This window comes from Pseudophryne corroboree, chromosome 3 (assembly GCF_028390025.1).
Source record: "Pseudophryne corroboree isolate aPseCor3 chromosome 3, aPseCor3.hap2, whole genome shotgun sequence".
Lineage (NCBI taxonomy): Eukaryota > Metazoa > Chordata > Amphibia > Anura > Myobatrachidae > Pseudophryne > Pseudophryne corroboree.
Window position 1 is genome coordinate 112,806,063 of NC_086446.1, and position 12,500 is coordinate 112,818,562.

General features: G+C 41.9%; 51 non-coding genes and 5 pseudogenes across 51 annotated transcripts in view; all 56 read left to right on the top strand.

Moving 5' to 3' along the window:
* The first annotated feature begins 51 nt into the window (after window positions 1-51).
* LOC135065375 (5S ribosomal RNA) lies at window positions 52-170 on the top strand. Its single transcript, XR_010251657.1, has one exon. It is a non-coding gene; the product is annotated as a 5S ribosomal RNA (ribosomal RNA).
* A 107-nt stretch (window positions 171-277) lies between these two features.
* LOC135065386 (5S ribosomal RNA) lies at window positions 278-396 on the top strand. The gene has a single exon (XR_010251668.1). It is a non-coding gene; the product is annotated as a 5S ribosomal RNA (ribosomal RNA).
* Window positions 397-503: 107 nt separating this feature from the next.
* On the top strand, window positions 504-622 carry LOC135062577 (5S ribosomal RNA). The gene has a single exon (XR_010248925.1). It is a non-coding gene; the product is annotated as a 5S ribosomal RNA (ribosomal RNA).
* A 107-nt stretch (window positions 623-729) lies between these two features.
* On the top strand, window positions 730-848 carry LOC135068927 (5S ribosomal RNA). The gene has a single exon (XR_010255118.1). It is a non-coding gene; the product is annotated as a 5S ribosomal RNA (ribosomal RNA).
* A 107-nt stretch (window positions 849-955) lies between these two features.
* LOC134892504 (5S ribosomal RNA) lies at window positions 956-1,074 on the top strand (annotated as a pseudogene).
* A 107-nt stretch (window positions 1,075-1,181) lies between these two features.
* LOC135066112 (5S ribosomal RNA) lies at window positions 1,182-1,300 on the top strand. Its single transcript, XR_010252369.1, has one exon. It is a non-coding gene; the product is annotated as a 5S ribosomal RNA (ribosomal RNA).
* Window positions 1,301-1,407: 107 nt separating this feature from the next.
* On the top strand, window positions 1,408-1,526 carry LOC134890336 (5S ribosomal RNA; annotated as a pseudogene).
* A 107-nt stretch (window positions 1,527-1,633) lies between these two features.
* On the top strand, window positions 1,634-1,751 carry LOC135062953 (5S ribosomal RNA). Its single transcript, XR_010249294.1, has one exon. It is a non-coding gene; the product is annotated as a 5S ribosomal RNA (ribosomal RNA).
* A 107-nt stretch (window positions 1,752-1,858) lies between these two features.
* Window positions 1,859-1,977, top strand: LOC135059667 (5S ribosomal RNA). Its single transcript, XR_010246065.1, has one exon. It is a non-coding gene; the product is annotated as a 5S ribosomal RNA (ribosomal RNA).
* A 107-nt stretch (window positions 1,978-2,084) lies between these two features.
* On the top strand, window positions 2,085-2,203 carry LOC135062414 (5S ribosomal RNA). Its single transcript, XR_010248764.1, has one exon. It is a non-coding gene; the product is annotated as a 5S ribosomal RNA (ribosomal RNA).
* Window positions 2,204-2,310: 107 nt separating this feature from the next.
* LOC135065398 (5S ribosomal RNA) lies at window positions 2,311-2,429 on the top strand. The gene has a single exon (XR_010251679.1). It is a non-coding gene; the product is annotated as a 5S ribosomal RNA (ribosomal RNA).
* Window positions 2,430-2,536: 107 nt separating this feature from the next.
* LOC134886087 (5S ribosomal RNA) lies at window positions 2,537-2,655 on the top strand. The gene has a single exon (XR_010170182.1). It is a non-coding gene; the product is annotated as a 5S ribosomal RNA (ribosomal RNA).
* A 107-nt stretch (window positions 2,656-2,762) lies between these two features.
* Window positions 2,763-2,880, top strand: LOC135063430 (5S ribosomal RNA). The gene has a single exon (XR_010249762.1). It is a non-coding gene; the product is annotated as a 5S ribosomal RNA (ribosomal RNA).
* Window positions 2,881-2,987: 107 nt separating this feature from the next.
* LOC135059668 (5S ribosomal RNA) lies at window positions 2,988-3,106 on the top strand. Its single transcript, XR_010246067.1, has one exon. It is a non-coding gene; the product is annotated as a 5S ribosomal RNA (ribosomal RNA).
* A 107-nt stretch (window positions 3,107-3,213) lies between these two features.
* On the top strand, window positions 3,214-3,332 carry LOC134885108 (5S ribosomal RNA). The gene has a single exon (XR_010169231.1). It is a non-coding gene; the product is annotated as a 5S ribosomal RNA (ribosomal RNA).
* Window positions 3,333-3,439: 107 nt separating this feature from the next.
* LOC135059425 (5S ribosomal RNA) lies at window positions 3,440-3,558 on the top strand. Its single transcript, XR_010245827.1, has one exon. It is a non-coding gene; the product is annotated as a 5S ribosomal RNA (ribosomal RNA).
* A 107-nt stretch (window positions 3,559-3,665) lies between these two features.
* On the top strand, window positions 3,666-3,784 carry LOC135065410 (5S ribosomal RNA). Its single transcript, XR_010251694.1, has one exon. It is a non-coding gene; the product is annotated as a 5S ribosomal RNA (ribosomal RNA).
* A 107-nt stretch (window positions 3,785-3,891) lies between these two features.
* On the top strand, window positions 3,892-4,010 carry LOC135068811 (5S ribosomal RNA). Its single transcript, XR_010255003.1, has one exon. It is a non-coding gene; the product is annotated as a 5S ribosomal RNA (ribosomal RNA).
* A 107-nt stretch (window positions 4,011-4,117) lies between these two features.
* Window positions 4,118-4,236, top strand: LOC135062970 (5S ribosomal RNA). Its single transcript, XR_010249311.1, has one exon. It is a non-coding gene; the product is annotated as a 5S ribosomal RNA (ribosomal RNA).
* Window positions 4,237-4,343: 107 nt separating this feature from the next.
* LOC135058814 (5S ribosomal RNA) lies at window positions 4,344-4,462 on the top strand. Its single transcript, XR_010245238.1, has one exon. It is a non-coding gene; the product is annotated as a 5S ribosomal RNA (ribosomal RNA).
* A 107-nt stretch (window positions 4,463-4,569) lies between these two features.
* On the top strand, window positions 4,570-4,688 carry LOC135068812 (5S ribosomal RNA). The gene has a single exon (XR_010255004.1). It is a non-coding gene; the product is annotated as a 5S ribosomal RNA (ribosomal RNA).
* Window positions 4,689-4,795: 107 nt separating this feature from the next.
* LOC135069024 (5S ribosomal RNA) lies at window positions 4,796-4,914 on the top strand. The gene has a single exon (XR_010255215.1). It is a non-coding gene; the product is annotated as a 5S ribosomal RNA (ribosomal RNA).
* A 107-nt stretch (window positions 4,915-5,021) lies between these two features.
* On the top strand, window positions 5,022-5,140 carry LOC135065422 (5S ribosomal RNA). The gene has a single exon (XR_010251706.1). It is a non-coding gene; the product is annotated as a 5S ribosomal RNA (ribosomal RNA).
* A 107-nt stretch (window positions 5,141-5,247) lies between these two features.
* Window positions 5,248-5,366, top strand: LOC135062911 (5S ribosomal RNA). The gene has a single exon (XR_010249255.1). It is a non-coding gene; the product is annotated as a 5S ribosomal RNA (ribosomal RNA).
* Window positions 5,367-5,473: 107 nt separating this feature from the next.
* LOC135065434 (5S ribosomal RNA) lies at window positions 5,474-5,592 on the top strand. The gene has a single exon (XR_010251717.1). It is a non-coding gene; the product is annotated as a 5S ribosomal RNA (ribosomal RNA).
* A 107-nt stretch (window positions 5,593-5,699) lies between these two features.
* LOC135065446 (5S ribosomal RNA) lies at window positions 5,700-5,818 on the top strand. Its single transcript, XR_010251729.1, has one exon. It is a non-coding gene; the product is annotated as a 5S ribosomal RNA (ribosomal RNA).
* A 107-nt stretch (window positions 5,819-5,925) lies between these two features.
* Window positions 5,926-6,044, top strand: LOC135064796 (5S ribosomal RNA). The gene has a single exon (XR_010251097.1). It is a non-coding gene; the product is annotated as a 5S ribosomal RNA (ribosomal RNA).
* A 107-nt stretch (window positions 6,045-6,151) lies between these two features.
* Window positions 6,152-6,270, top strand: LOC135064216 (5S ribosomal RNA). Its single transcript, XR_010250527.1, has one exon. It is a non-coding gene; the product is annotated as a 5S ribosomal RNA (ribosomal RNA).
* A 107-nt stretch (window positions 6,271-6,377) lies between these two features.
* Window positions 6,378-6,496, top strand: LOC135063950 (5S ribosomal RNA). The gene has a single exon (XR_010250269.1). It is a non-coding gene; the product is annotated as a 5S ribosomal RNA (ribosomal RNA).
* Window positions 6,497-6,603: 107 nt separating this feature from the next.
* Window positions 6,604-6,722, top strand: LOC135070295 (5S ribosomal RNA). The gene has a single exon (XR_010256464.1). It is a non-coding gene; the product is annotated as a 5S ribosomal RNA (ribosomal RNA).
* Window positions 6,723-6,829: 107 nt separating this feature from the next.
* On the top strand, window positions 6,830-6,948 carry LOC135058656 (5S ribosomal RNA). Its single transcript, XR_010245083.1, has one exon. It is a non-coding gene; the product is annotated as a 5S ribosomal RNA (ribosomal RNA).
* Window positions 6,949-7,055: 107 nt separating this feature from the next.
* On the top strand, window positions 7,056-7,174 carry LOC135064081 (5S ribosomal RNA). Its single transcript, XR_010250397.1, has one exon. It is a non-coding gene; the product is annotated as a 5S ribosomal RNA (ribosomal RNA).
* A 107-nt stretch (window positions 7,175-7,281) lies between these two features.
* Window positions 7,282-7,400, top strand: LOC135065457 (5S ribosomal RNA). Its single transcript, XR_010251740.1, has one exon. It is a non-coding gene; the product is annotated as a 5S ribosomal RNA (ribosomal RNA).
* Window positions 7,401-7,507: 107 nt separating this feature from the next.
* On the top strand, window positions 7,508-7,626 carry LOC135065469 (5S ribosomal RNA). The gene has a single exon (XR_010251751.1). It is a non-coding gene; the product is annotated as a 5S ribosomal RNA (ribosomal RNA).
* A 107-nt stretch (window positions 7,627-7,733) lies between these two features.
* LOC135069875 (5S ribosomal RNA) lies at window positions 7,734-7,852 on the top strand. Its single transcript, XR_010256055.1, has one exon. It is a non-coding gene; the product is annotated as a 5S ribosomal RNA (ribosomal RNA).
* A 107-nt stretch (window positions 7,853-7,959) lies between these two features.
* Window positions 7,960-8,078, top strand: LOC134885619 (5S ribosomal RNA). Its single transcript, XR_010169730.1, has one exon. It is a non-coding gene; the product is annotated as a 5S ribosomal RNA (ribosomal RNA).
* A 107-nt stretch (window positions 8,079-8,185) lies between these two features.
* LOC134884380 (5S ribosomal RNA) lies at window positions 8,186-8,304 on the top strand. Its single transcript, XR_010168530.1, has one exon. It is a non-coding gene; the product is annotated as a 5S ribosomal RNA (ribosomal RNA).
* Window positions 8,305-8,411: 107 nt separating this feature from the next.
* On the top strand, window positions 8,412-8,530 carry LOC135064229 (5S ribosomal RNA). The gene has a single exon (XR_010250540.1). It is a non-coding gene; the product is annotated as a 5S ribosomal RNA (ribosomal RNA).
* Window positions 8,531-8,637: 107 nt separating this feature from the next.
* LOC135059669 (5S ribosomal RNA) lies at window positions 8,638-8,756 on the top strand. Its single transcript, XR_010246068.1, has one exon. It is a non-coding gene; the product is annotated as a 5S ribosomal RNA (ribosomal RNA).
* A 107-nt stretch (window positions 8,757-8,863) lies between these two features.
* Window positions 8,864-8,982, top strand: LOC135060542 (5S ribosomal RNA). Its single transcript, XR_010246936.1, has one exon. It is a non-coding gene; the product is annotated as a 5S ribosomal RNA (ribosomal RNA).
* A 107-nt stretch (window positions 8,983-9,089) lies between these two features.
* Window positions 9,090-9,208, top strand: LOC135064594 (5S ribosomal RNA). Its single transcript, XR_010250900.1, has one exon. It is a non-coding gene; the product is annotated as a 5S ribosomal RNA (ribosomal RNA).
* Window positions 9,209-9,315: 107 nt separating this feature from the next.
* LOC134895268 (5S ribosomal RNA) lies at window positions 9,316-9,434 on the top strand (annotated as a pseudogene).
* Window positions 9,435-9,541: 107 nt separating this feature from the next.
* On the top strand, window positions 9,542-9,660 carry LOC135059670 (5S ribosomal RNA). The gene has a single exon (XR_010246069.1). It is a non-coding gene; the product is annotated as a 5S ribosomal RNA (ribosomal RNA).
* Window positions 9,661-9,767: 107 nt separating this feature from the next.
* Window positions 9,768-9,886, top strand: LOC134901683 (5S ribosomal RNA). Its single transcript, XR_010175168.1, has one exon. It is a non-coding gene; the product is annotated as a 5S ribosomal RNA (ribosomal RNA).
* Window positions 9,887-9,993: 107 nt separating this feature from the next.
* On the top strand, window positions 9,994-10,112 carry LOC135067936 (5S ribosomal RNA). The gene has a single exon (XR_010254144.1). It is a non-coding gene; the product is annotated as a 5S ribosomal RNA (ribosomal RNA).
* A 107-nt stretch (window positions 10,113-10,219) lies between these two features.
* Window positions 10,220-10,338, top strand: LOC134889004 (5S ribosomal RNA; annotated as a pseudogene).
* Window positions 10,339-10,445: 107 nt separating this feature from the next.
* Window positions 10,446-10,564, top strand: LOC135070080 (5S ribosomal RNA). The gene has a single exon (XR_010256255.1). It is a non-coding gene; the product is annotated as a 5S ribosomal RNA (ribosomal RNA).
* Window positions 10,565-10,671: 107 nt separating this feature from the next.
* LOC134886898 (5S ribosomal RNA) lies at window positions 10,672-10,790 on the top strand (annotated as a pseudogene).
* Window positions 10,791-10,897: 107 nt separating this feature from the next.
* LOC135063811 (5S ribosomal RNA) lies at window positions 10,898-11,016 on the top strand. Its single transcript, XR_010250134.1, has one exon. It is a non-coding gene; the product is annotated as a 5S ribosomal RNA (ribosomal RNA).
* Window positions 11,017-11,123: 107 nt separating this feature from the next.
* LOC134901074 (5S ribosomal RNA) lies at window positions 11,124-11,242 on the top strand. The gene has a single exon (XR_010174570.1). It is a non-coding gene; the product is annotated as a 5S ribosomal RNA (ribosomal RNA).
* Window positions 11,243-11,349: 107 nt separating this feature from the next.
* Window positions 11,350-11,468, top strand: LOC135068773 (5S ribosomal RNA). The gene has a single exon (XR_010254965.1). It is a non-coding gene; the product is annotated as a 5S ribosomal RNA (ribosomal RNA).
* A 107-nt stretch (window positions 11,469-11,575) lies between these two features.
* On the top strand, window positions 11,576-11,694 carry LOC135065481 (5S ribosomal RNA). The gene has a single exon (XR_010251762.1). It is a non-coding gene; the product is annotated as a 5S ribosomal RNA (ribosomal RNA).
* Window positions 11,695-11,801: 107 nt separating this feature from the next.
* Window positions 11,802-11,920, top strand: LOC135065493 (5S ribosomal RNA). Its single transcript, XR_010251773.1, has one exon. It is a non-coding gene; the product is annotated as a 5S ribosomal RNA (ribosomal RNA).
* A 107-nt stretch (window positions 11,921-12,027) lies between these two features.
* Window positions 12,028-12,146, top strand: LOC135065504 (5S ribosomal RNA). Its single transcript, XR_010251784.1, has one exon. It is a non-coding gene; the product is annotated as a 5S ribosomal RNA (ribosomal RNA).
* A 107-nt stretch (window positions 12,147-12,253) lies between these two features.
* LOC134902170 (5S ribosomal RNA) lies at window positions 12,254-12,372 on the top strand. Its single transcript, XR_010175642.1, has one exon. It is a non-coding gene; the product is annotated as a 5S ribosomal RNA (ribosomal RNA).
* A 107-nt stretch (window positions 12,373-12,479) lies between these two features.
* The window catches only part of LOC135068119 (5S ribosomal RNA), a 119-nt gene continuing 98 nt past the window's right edge, over window positions 12,480-12,500 (top strand). The window contains exon 1 of the ribosomal RNA XR_010254326.1: window positions 12,480-12,500. This exon is cut by the window's right edge and continues 98 nt beyond it. This is a non-coding gene — a ribosomal RNA (5S ribosomal RNA).

Below are 12,500 nucleotides of genomic sequence, written 5' to 3' on the forward strand. Positions count from 1 at the left end.
TATGAACCAGTAGTTAGAAGTAGAAAAGTTCTAACAGAAACCACTAAGCTCATCTACAGCCACACCACACTGGATACGCCCAATCTCATCTGATCTTGGAAGCTAAGCAGTGTTGGGCCTGGTTAGTACTTGGATGGGAGACCACCTGGGAATACAAGGTGCTGTAGATATTTTTATACTGCCAACACCGTTCTGTTGATGCATTCCATTTTCAAACGTATTCATTTATGAACCAGTAGTTAGAAGTAGAAAAGTTCTAACAGAAACCACCAAGCTCATCTACAGCCACACCACACTGGATACGCCCAATCTCATCTGATCTTGGAAGCTAAGCAGTGTTGGGCCTGGTTAGTACTTGGATGGGAGACCACCTGGGAATACAAGGTGCTGTAGATATTTTTATATTGCCAACACCGTTCTGTTGATGCATTCCATTTTCAAACGTATTCATTTATGAACCAGTAGTTAGAAGTAGAAAAGTTCTAACAGAAACCACAAAGCTCATCTACAGCCACACCACACTGGATATGCCCAATCTCGTCTGATCTTGGAAGCTAAGCAGTGTTGGGCCTGGTTAGTACTTGGATGGGAGACCACCTGGGAATACATGGTGCTGTAGATATTTTTATACTGCCAACACCGTTCTGTTGATGCATTCCATTTTCAAACGTATTCATTTATGAACCAGTAGTTAGAAGTAGAAAAGTTCTAACAGAAACCACAAAGCTCATCTACAGCCACACCACACTGGATACGCCCAATCTCATCTGATTTTGGAAGCTAAGCAGTGTTGGGCCTGGTTAGTACTTGTATGGGAGACCACCTGGGAATACAAGGTGCTGTAGATATTTTTATACTGCCAACACCGTTCTGTTGATGCATTCCATTTTCAAACGTATTCATTTATGAACCAGTAGTTAGAAGTAGAAAAGTTCTAACAGAAACCACAAAGCTCATCTACAGCCACACCACACTAGATACGCCCAATCTCATCTGATCTTGGAAGCTAAGCAGTATTGGGCCTGGTTAGTACTTGGATGGCAGACCACCAGGGAATACAAGGTGCTGTAGATATTTTTATACTGCCAACACCGTTCTGTTGATGCATTCCATTTTCAAACGTATTCATTTATGAACCAGTAGTTAGAAGTAGAAAAGTTCTAACAGAAACCACAAAGCTCATCTACAGCCACACCACACTGGATACGCCCAATCTCATCTGATCTTGGAAGCTGAGCAGTGTTGGGCCTGGTTAGTACTTGGATGGGAGACCACCTGGGAATACAAGGTGCTGTAGATATTTTTATACTGCCAACACCGTTCTGTTGATGCATTCCATTTTCAAACGTATTCATTTATGAACCAGTAGTTAGAAGTAGAAAAGTTCTAACAGAAACCACAAAGCTCATCTACAGCCACACCACACTGGATACGCCCAATCTCATCTGATCTTGAAAGCTAAGCAGTGTTGGGCCTGGTTAGTACTTGGATGGTAGACCACCTGGTAATACAAGGTGCTGTAGATATTTTTATACTGCCAACACCGTTCTGTTGATGCATTCAATTTTCAAATGTATTCATTTATGAACCAGTAGTTAGAAGTAGAAAAATTCAAACAGAAACCACAAAGCTCATCTACAGCCACACCACACTGGATACGCCCAATCTCATCAGATCTTGGAAGCTAAGCAGTGTTGTGCCTGGTTAGTACTTGGATGGGAGACCACCTGGGAATACAGGTGCTGTAGATATTTTTATACTGCCAACACCGTTCTGTTGATGCATTCCATTTTCAAACGTATTCATTTATGAACCAGTAGTTAGAAGTAGAAAAGTTCTAACAGAAACCAGAAAGTTCATCTACAGCAACACCACACTGGATACGCCCAATCTCATCTGATCTTGGAAGCTAAGCAGTGTTGGGCCTGGTTAGTACTTGGATGGGAGACCACCTGGGAATACAAGGTGCTGTAGATATTTTTATACTACCAACACCGTTCTCTTGATGCATTCCATTTTCAAATGTATTCATTTATGAACCAGTAGTTAGAAGTAGAATAGTTCAAACAGAAACCACAAAGCTCATATACAGCCACACCACACTGGATACGCCCAATCTCATCTGATCTTGGAAGCTAAGCAGTGTTGGGCCTGGTTAGTACTTGGATGGGAGACCACCTGGGAATACAAGGTGCTGTAGATATTTTTATACTGCCAACACCGTTCTGTTGATGCATTCCATTTTCAAACGTATTCATTTATGAACCAGTAGTTAGAAGTAGAAAAGTTCTAACATTAACCACAAAGCTCATCTACAGCCACACCACACTGGATACGCCCAATCTCATCTGATCTTGGAAGCTAAGCAGTGTTGGGCCTGGTTAGTACTTGGATGGGAGACCACCTGGGAATACAAGGTGCTGTAGATATTTTTATACTGCCAACACCGTTCTGTTGATGCATTCCATTTTCAAACGTATTCATTTATGAACCAGTAGTTAGAAGTAGAAAAGTTCTAACAGAAACCACAAAGCTCATCTACAGCCACACCACACTGGATACGCCCAATCTCATCTGATCTTGAAAGCTAAGCAGTGTTGGGCCTGGTTAGTACTTGGATGGGAGACCACCTGGTAATACAAGGTGCTGTAGATATTTTTATACTGCCAACACCGTTCTGTTGATGCATTCAATTTTCAAATGTATTCATTTATGAACCAGTAGTTAGAAGTAGAAAAATTCAAACAGAAACCACAAAGCTCATCTACAGCCACACCACACTGGATACGCCCAATCTCATCTGATCTTGGAAGCTAAGCAGTGTTGTGCCTGGTTAGTACTTGGATGGGAGACCACCTGGGAATACAGGTGCTGTAGATATTTTTATACTGCCAACACCGTTCTGTTGATGCATTCCATTTTCAAACGTATTCATTTATGAACCAGTAGTTAGAAGTAGAAAAGTTCTAACAGAAACCAGAAAGTTCATCTACAGCAACACCACACTGGATACGCCCAATCTCATCTGATCTTGGAAGCTAAGCAGTGTTGGGCCTGGTTAGTACTTGGATGGGAGACCACCTGGGAATACAAGGTGCTGTAGATATTTTTATACTACCAACACCGTTCTGTTGATGCATTCCATTTTCAAACGTATTCATTTATGAACCAGTAGTTAGAAGTAGAATAGTTCAAACAGAAACCACAAAGCTCATCTACAGCCACACCACACTGGATACGCCCAATCTCATCTGATCTTGGAAGCTAAGCAGTGTTGGGCCTGGTTCGTACTTGGATGGGAGACCACCTGGGAATACAAGGTTCTGTAGATATTTTTATACTGCCAACACCGTTCTGTTGATGCATTCCATTTTCAAACGTATTCATTTATGAACCAGTAGTTAGAAGTAGAAAAGTTCTAACAGAAACCACAAAGCTCATCTACAGCCACACCACACTGGGTACGCCCAATCTCATCTGATCTTGGAAGCTAAGCAGTGTTGGGCCTGGTTAGTACTTGGATGGGAGACCACCTGGGAATACAAGGTGCTGTAGATATTTTTATACTGCCAACACCGTTCTGTTGATGCATTCCATTTTCAAATGTATTCATTTATGAACCAGTAGTTAAAAGTAGAAAAGTTCAAACAGAAACCACAAAGCTCATCTACAGCCACACCACACTGGATACGCCCAATCTCATCTGATCTTGGAAGCTAAGCAGTGTTGGGCCTGGTTAGTACTTGGATGGGAGACCACCTGGGAATACAAGGTGCTGTAGATATTTTTATACTACCAACACCGTTCTGTTGATGCATTCCATTTTCAAACGTATTCATTTATGAACCAGTAGTTAGAAGTAGAAAAGTTCAAACAGAAACCACAAAGCTCATCTACAGCCACACCACACTGGATACGCCCAATCTCATCTGATCTTGGAAGCTAAGCAGTGTTCGGCCTGGTTAGTACTTGGATGGGAGACCACCTGGGAATACAAGGTGCTGTAGATATTTTTATACTGCCAACACCGTTCTGTTGATGCATTCCATTTTCAAACGTATTCATTTATGAACCAGTAGTTAGAAGTAGAAAAGTTCTAACAGAAACCACAAAGCTCATCTACAGCCACACCACAATGGATACGCCCAATCTCATCTGATCTTGGAAGCTAAGCAGTGTTGGGCCTGGTTAGTACTTGGATGGGAGACCACCTGGGAATACAAGGTGCTGTAGATATTTTTATACTGCCAACTCCGTTCTGTTGATGCATTCCATTTTCAAACGTTTTCATTTATGAACCAGTAGTTAGAAGTAGAAAAGTTCTAACAGAAACCACAGAGCTCATCTACAGCCACACCACACTGGATACGCCCAATCGCATCTGATCTTGGAAGCTAAGCAGTGTTGGGCCTGGTTAGTACTTGGATGGGAGACCACCTGGGAATACAAGGTGCTGTAGATATTTTTATACTACCAACACCGTTCTGTTGATGCATTCCATTTTCAAACGTATTCATTTATGAACCAGTAGTTAGAAGTAGAAAAGTTCAAACAGAAACCACAAAGCTCATCTACAGCCACACCACACTGGATACGCCCAATCTCATCTGATCTTGGAAGCTAAGCAGTGTTCGGCCTGGTTAGTACTTGGATGGGAGACCACCTGGGAATACAAGGTGCTGTAGATATTTTTATACTGCCAACACCGTTCTGTTGATGCATTCCATTTTCAAACGTATTCATTTATGAACCAGTAGTTAGAAGTAGAAAAGTTCTAACAGAAACCACAAAGCTCATCTACAGCCACACCACACTGGATACGCCCAATCTCATCTGATCTTGGAAGCTAAGCAGTGTTGGGCCTGGTCAGTACTTGGATGGGAGACCACCTGGGAATACAAGGTGATGTAGATATTTTTATACTGCCAACACCGTTCTGTTGATGCATTCCATTTTCAAACGTATTCATTTATGAACCAGTAGTTAGAAGTAGAAAAGTTCTAACAGAAACCACAAAGCTTATCTACAGCCACACCACACTGGATACGCCCAATCTCATCTGATCTTGGAAGCTAAGCAGTGTTGGGCCTGGTTAGTACTTGGATGGGAGACCACCTGGGAATACAAGGTGCTGTAGATATTTTTATACTGCCAACACCGTTCTGTTGATGCATTCCATTTTCAAACGTATTCATTTATGAACCAGTAGTTAGAAGTAGAAAAGTTCAAACAGAAACCACAAAGCTCATCTACAGCCACACCACACTGGATACGCCCAATCTCATCTGATCTTGGAAGCTAAGCAGTGTTGGGCCTGGTTAGTACTTAGATGGGAGACCACCTGGGAATACAAGGTGCTGTAGCTATTTTTATACTGCCAACACCGTTCTGTTGATGCATTCCATTTTAAAACTTTTTCATTTATGAACCAGTAGTTAGAAGTAGAAAAGTTCTAACAGAAACCACTAAGCTCATCTACAGCCACACCACACTGGATACGCCCAATCTCATCTGATCTTGGAAGCTAAGCAGTGTTGGGCCTGGTTAGTACTTGGATGGGAGACCACCTGGGAATACAAGGTGCTGTAGATATTTTTATACTGCCAACACCGTTCTGTTGATGCATTCCATTTTCAATCGTATTCATTTATGAACCAGTAGTTAGAAGTAGAAAAGTTCTAACAGAAACCACAAAGCTCATCTACAGCCACACCACACTGGATACGCCCAATCTCATCTGATCTTGGAAGCTAAGCAGTGTTGGGCCTGGTTAGTACTTGGATGGGAGACCACCTGGGAATACAAGGTGCTGTAGATATTTTTATACTGCCAACACCGTTCTGTTGATGCATTCCATTTTCAAACGTATTCATTTATGAACCAGTAGTTAGAAGTAGAAAAGTTCTAACAGAAACCACAAAGCTCATCTACAGCCACACCACACTGGATACGCCCAATCTCATCTGATCTTGGAAACTAAGCAGTGTTGGGCCTGGTTAGTACTTGGATGGGAGACCACCTGGGAATACAAGGTGCTGTAGATATTTTTATACTGCCAACACCGTTCTGTTGATGCATTCCATTTTAAAACGTATTCATTTATGAACCAGTAGTTAGAAGTAGAAAAGTTCTAACAGAAACCAGAAAGTTCATCTACAGCAACACCACACTGGATACGCCCAATCTCATCTGATCTTGGATGTTAAGCAGTGTTGGGCCTGGTTAGTACTTGGATGGGAGACCACCTGGGAATACAAGGTGCTGTAGATATTTTTATACTGCCAACACCGTTCTGTTGATGCATTCCATTTTCAAACGTTTTCATTTATGAACCAGTAGTTAGAAGTAGAAAAGTTCTAACAGAAACCACAGAGCTCATCTACAGCCACACCACACTGGATACGCTCAATCGCATCTGATCTTGGAAGCTAAGCAGTGTTGGGCCTGGTTAGTACTTGGATGGGAGACCACCTGGGAATACAAGGTGCTGTAGATATTTTTATACTACCAACACCGTTCTGTTGATGCATTCCATTTTCAAACGTATTCATTTATGAACCAGTAGTTAGAAGTAGAAAAGTTCAAACAGAAACCACAAAGCTCATCTACAGCCACACCACACTGGATACGCCCAATCTCATCTGATCTTGGAAGCTAAACAGTGTTTGGCCTGGTTAGTACTTGGATGGGAGACCACCTGGGAATACAAGGTGCTGTAGATATTTTTATACTGCCAACACCGTTCTGTTGATGCATTCCATTTTCAAACGTATTCATTTATGAACCAGTAGTTAGAAGTAGAAAAGTTCTAACAGAAACCACAAAGCTCATCTACAGCCACACCACACTGGATACGCCCAATCTCATCTGATCTTGGAAGCTAAGCAGTGTTGGGCCTGGTCAGTACTTGGATGGGAGACCACCTGGGAATACAAGGTGCTGTAGATATTTTTATACTGCCAACACCGTTCTGTTGATGCATTCCATTTTCAAACGTATTCATTTATGAACCAGTAGTTAGAAGTAGAAAAGTTCAAACAGAAACCACAAAGCTCATCTACAGCCACACCACACTGGATACGCCCAATCTCATCTGATCTTGGAAGCTAAGCAGTGTTGGGCTTGGTTAGTACTTGGATGGGAGACCACCTGGGAATACAAGGTGCTGTAGCTATTTTTATACTGCCAACACCGTTCTGTTGATGCATTCCATTTTAAAATGTATTCATTTATGAACCAGTAGTTAGAAGTAGAAAAGTTCTAACAGAAACCACTAAGCTCATCTACAGCCACACCACACTGGATACGCCCAATCTCATCTGATCTTGGAAGCTAAGCAGTGTTGGGCCTGGTTAGTACTTGGATGGGAGACCACCTGGGAATACAAGGTGCTGTAGATATTTTTATACTGCCAACACCGTTCTGTTGATGCATTCCATTTTCAAACGTATTCATTTATGAACCAGTAGTTAGAAGTAGAAAAGTTCTAACAGAAACCACCAAGCTCATCTACAGCCACACCACACTGGATACGCCCAATCTCATCTGATCTTGGAAGCTAAGCAGTGTTGGGCCTGGTTAGTACTTGGATGGGAGACCACCTGGGAATACAAGGTGCTGTAGATATTTTTATACTGCCAACACCGTTCTGTTGATGCATTCCATTTTCAAACGTATTCATTTATGAACCAGTAGTTAGAAGTAGAAAAGTTCTAACAGAAACCACAAAGCTCATCTACAGCCACACCACACTGGATATGTCCAATCTCGTCTGATCTTGGAAGCTAAGCAGTGTTGGGCCTGGTTAGTACTTGGATGGGAGACCACCTGGGAATACATGGTGCTGTAGATATTTTTATACTGCCAACACCGTTCTGTTGATGCATTCCATTTTCAAACGTATTCATTTATGAACCAGTAGTTAGAAGTAGAAAAGTTCTAACAGAAACCACAAAGCTCATCTACAGCCACACCACACTGGATATGCCCAATCTCATCTGATCTTGGAAGCTAAGCAGTGTTGGGCCTGGTTAGTACTTGGATGGGAGACCACCTGGGAATACATGGTGCTCTAGATATTTTTATACTGCCAACACCGTTCTGTTGATGCATTCCATTTTCAAACGTTTTCATTTATGAACCAGTAGTTAGAAGTAGAAAAGTTCTAACAGAAACCACAAAGCTCATCTACAGCCACACCACACTGGATATGCCCAATCTCATCTGATCTTGGAAGCTAAGCAGTGTTGGGCCTGGTTAGTACTTGGATGGGAGATCACCTAGGAATACAAGGTGCTGTAGATATTTTTATACTGCCAACACCGTTCTGTTGATGCATTCAATTTTCAAATGTATTCATTTATGAACCAGTAGTTAGAAGTAGAAAAGTTCAAACAGAAACGACAAAGCTCATCTACAGCCACACCACACTGGATATGCCCAATCTCATCTGATCTTGGAAACTAAGCAGTGTTGGGCCTGGTTAGTACTTGGATGGGAGACCACCTGGGAATACAAGGTGCTGTAGCTATTTTTATACTGCCAACACCGTTCTGTTGATGCATTCCATTTTAAAACGAATTCATTTATGAACCAGTAGTTAGAAGTAGAAAAGTTCTAACAGAAACCAGAGAGTTCATCTACAGCAACACCACACTGGATACGCCCAATCTCATCTGATCTTGGAAGCTAAGCAGTGTTGGGCCTGGTTAGTACTTGGATGGGAGACCACCTGGGAATACAAGGTGCTGTAGATATTTTTATATTGCCAACACCGTTCTGTTGATGCATTCCATTTTCAAACGTATTCATTTATGAACCAGTAGTTAGAAGTAGAAAAGTTCTAACAGAAACCACAAAGCTCATCTACAGCCACACCACACTGGATACGCCCAATCTCATCTGATCTTGGAAGCTAAGCAGTGTTGGGCCTGGTTAGTACTTGGATGGGAGACCACCTGGGAATACAAGGTGCTGTAGCTATTTTTATACTGCCAACACCGTTCTGTTGATGCATTCCATTTTAAAATGTATTCATTTATGAACCAGTAGTTAGAAGTAGAAAAGTTCTAACAGAAACCACTAAGCTCATCTACAGCCACACCACACTGGATACGCCCAATCTCATCTGATCTTGGAAGCTAAGCGGTGTAGGGCCTGGTTAGTACTTGGATGGGAGACCACCTGGGAATAAAAGGTGCTGTAGATATTTTTATACTGCCAACACCGTTCTGTTGATGCATTCCATTTTCAAACGTATTCATTTATGAACCAGTAGTTAGAAGTAGAAAAGTTCTAACAGAAACCATAAAGCTCATATACAGCCACACCACACTGGATACGCTCAATCTCATCTGATCTTGGAAGCTAAGCGGTGTTGGGCCTGGTTAGTACTTGGATGGGAGACAACCTCGGAATACAAGGTGTTGTAGATATTTTTATACTGCCAACACCGTTCTGTTGATGCATTCCATTTTAAAACGTATTCATTTATGAACCAGTAGTTAGAAGTAGAAAAGTTCTAACAGAAACCAGAAAATTCATCTACAGCAACACCACACTGGATACGCCCAATCTCATCTGATCTTGGAAGCTAAGCAGTGTTGGGCCTGGTTAGTACTTGGATGGGAGACCACCTGGGAATACAAGGTGCTGTAGATATTTTTATACTGCCAACACCGTTCTGTTGATGCATTCCATTTTCAAACGTATTCATTTATGAACCAGTAGTTAGAAGTAGAAAAGTTCTAACAGAAACCACAAAGCTCATCTACAGCCACACCACACTGGTTACGCCCAATCTCATCTGATCTTGGAAGCTAAGCAGTGTTGGGCCTGGTTAGTACTTGGATGGGAGACCACCTGGGAATACAAGGTGCTGTAGATATTTTTATACTACCAACACCGTTCTGTTGATGCATTCCATTTTCAAACGTATTCGTTTATGAACCAGTAGTTAGAAGTAGAAAAGTTCTAACAGAAACCAGTAAGTTCATCTACAGCCACACCACACTGGATACGCCCAATCTCATCTGATCTTGGAAGCTAAGCAGTGTTGGGCCTGGTTAGTACTTGGATGGGAAACCACCTGGGAATACAAGGTGCTATAGATATTTTTATACTGCCAACACCGTTCTGTTGATGCATTCCATTTTCAAACATATTCATTTATGAACCAGTAGTTAGAAGTAGAAAAGTTCTAACAGAAACCACAAAGCTCATCTACAGCCACACCACACTGGATACGCCCAATCTCATCTGATCTTGGAAGCTAAGCAGAGTTGTGCCTGGTTAGTACTTGGATGGGAAACCACCTGGGAATACAAGGTGCTGTAGATATTTTTATACTGCCAACACCGTTCTGTTGATGCATTCCATTTTCAAACGTATTCATTTATGAACCAGTAGTTAGAAGTAGAAAAGTTCTAACAGAAACCATAAAGCTCATCTACAGCCACACCACACTGGATACGCCCAATCTCGTCTGATCATGGAAGCTAAGCAGTGTTGGGCCTGGTTAGTACTTGGATGGGAGACCACCTGGGAATACAAGGTGCTGTAGATAATTTTATACTGCCAACACCGTTCTGTTGATGCATTCCATTTTCAAACGTATTCATTTATGAACCAGTAGTTAGAAGTAGAAAAGTTCTAACAGAAACCACAAAGCTCATCTACAGCCACACCACACTGGATACGCCCAATTTCATCTGATCTTGGAAGCTAAGCAGTGATGGGCCTGGTTAGTACTTGGATGGGAGACCACCTGGGAATACAAAGTGCTGTAGATATTTTTATACTACCAACACCGTTCTGTTGATGCGTTCCATTTTCAAACGTATTCGTTTATGAACCAGTAGTTAGAAGTAGAAAAGTTCTAACAGAAACCATAAAGCTCATCTACAGCCACACCACACTGGATACGCCCAATCTCATCTGATCTTGGAAGCTAAGCAGTATTGGGCCTGGTTAGTACTTGGATGGGAGACCACCTGGGAATACAAGGTGCTGTAGATATTTTTATACTGCCAACACCGTTCTGTTGATGCATTCCATTTTCAAACGTATTCATTTATGAACCAGTAGTTAGAAGTAGAAAAGTTCTAACAGAAACCACAAAGCTCATCTACAGCCACACCACACTGGATACGCCCAATCTCATCTGATCTTGGAAGCTAAGCAGTGTTGGGCCTGGTTAGTACTTGGATGGGAGACCACATGGGAATACAAGGTGCTGTAGATATTTTTATACTGCCAACACCATTCTGTTGATGCATTCCATTTTCAAACGTATTCATTTATGAACCAGTAGTTAGAAGTAGAAAAGTTCTAACAGAAACCACAAAGCTCATCTACAGCCACACCACACTGGATACGCCCAATCTCATCTGATCTTGGAAGCTAAGCAGTGTTGGGCCTGGTTAGTACTTGGATGGGAGACCACATGGTAATACAAGGTGCTGTAGATATTTTTATACTGCCAACACCGTTCTGTTGATGCATTCAATTTTCAAATGTATTCATTTATGAACCAGTAGTTAGAAGTAGAAAAATTCAAACAGAAACCACAAAGCTCATCTACAGCCACACCACACTGGATACGCCCAATCTCATCTGATCTTGGAAGCTAAGCAGTGTTGGGCCTGGTTAGTACTTGGATGGGAGACCACCTGGGAATACAAGGTGCTGTAGATATTTTTATACTACCAACACCGTTCTGTTGATGCATTCCATTTTCAAACGTATTCATTTATGAACCAGTAGTTAGAAGTAGAATAGTTCAAACAGAAACCACAAAGCTCATCTACAGCCACACCACACTGGATACGCCCAATCTCATCTGATCTTGGAAGCTAAGCAGTGTTGGGCCTGGTTAGTACTTGGATGGGAGACCACCTGGGAATACAAGGTGCTGTAGATATTTTTATACTACCAACACCGTTCTGTTGATGCATTCCATTTTCAAACGTATTCATTTATGAACCAGTAGTTAGAAGTAGAATAGTTCAAACAGAAACCACAAAGCTCATCTACAGCCACACCACACTGGATACGCCCAATCTCATCTGATCTTGGAAGCTAAGCAGTGTTGGGCCTGGTTAGTACTTGGATGGGAGACCACCTGGGAATACAAGGTGCTGTAGATATTTTTATACTGCCAACACCGTTCTGTTGATGCATTCCATTTTCAAACGTATTCATTTATGAACCAGTAGTTAGAAGTAGAAAAGTTCTAAAAGAAACCACAAAGCTCATCTACAGCCACACCACACTGGATACGCCCAATCTCATCTGATCTTGGAAGCTAAGCAGTGTTGGGCTTGGTTAGTACTTGGATGGGAGACCACCTGGGAATACAAGGTGCTGTAGATATTTTTTTACTGCCAACACCGTTCTGTTGATGCATTCAATTTTCAAACGTATTCATTGATGAACCAGTAGTTAGAAGTAGAAAAGTTCAAACAGAAACCACAAAGCTCATCTACAGCCACACCACACTG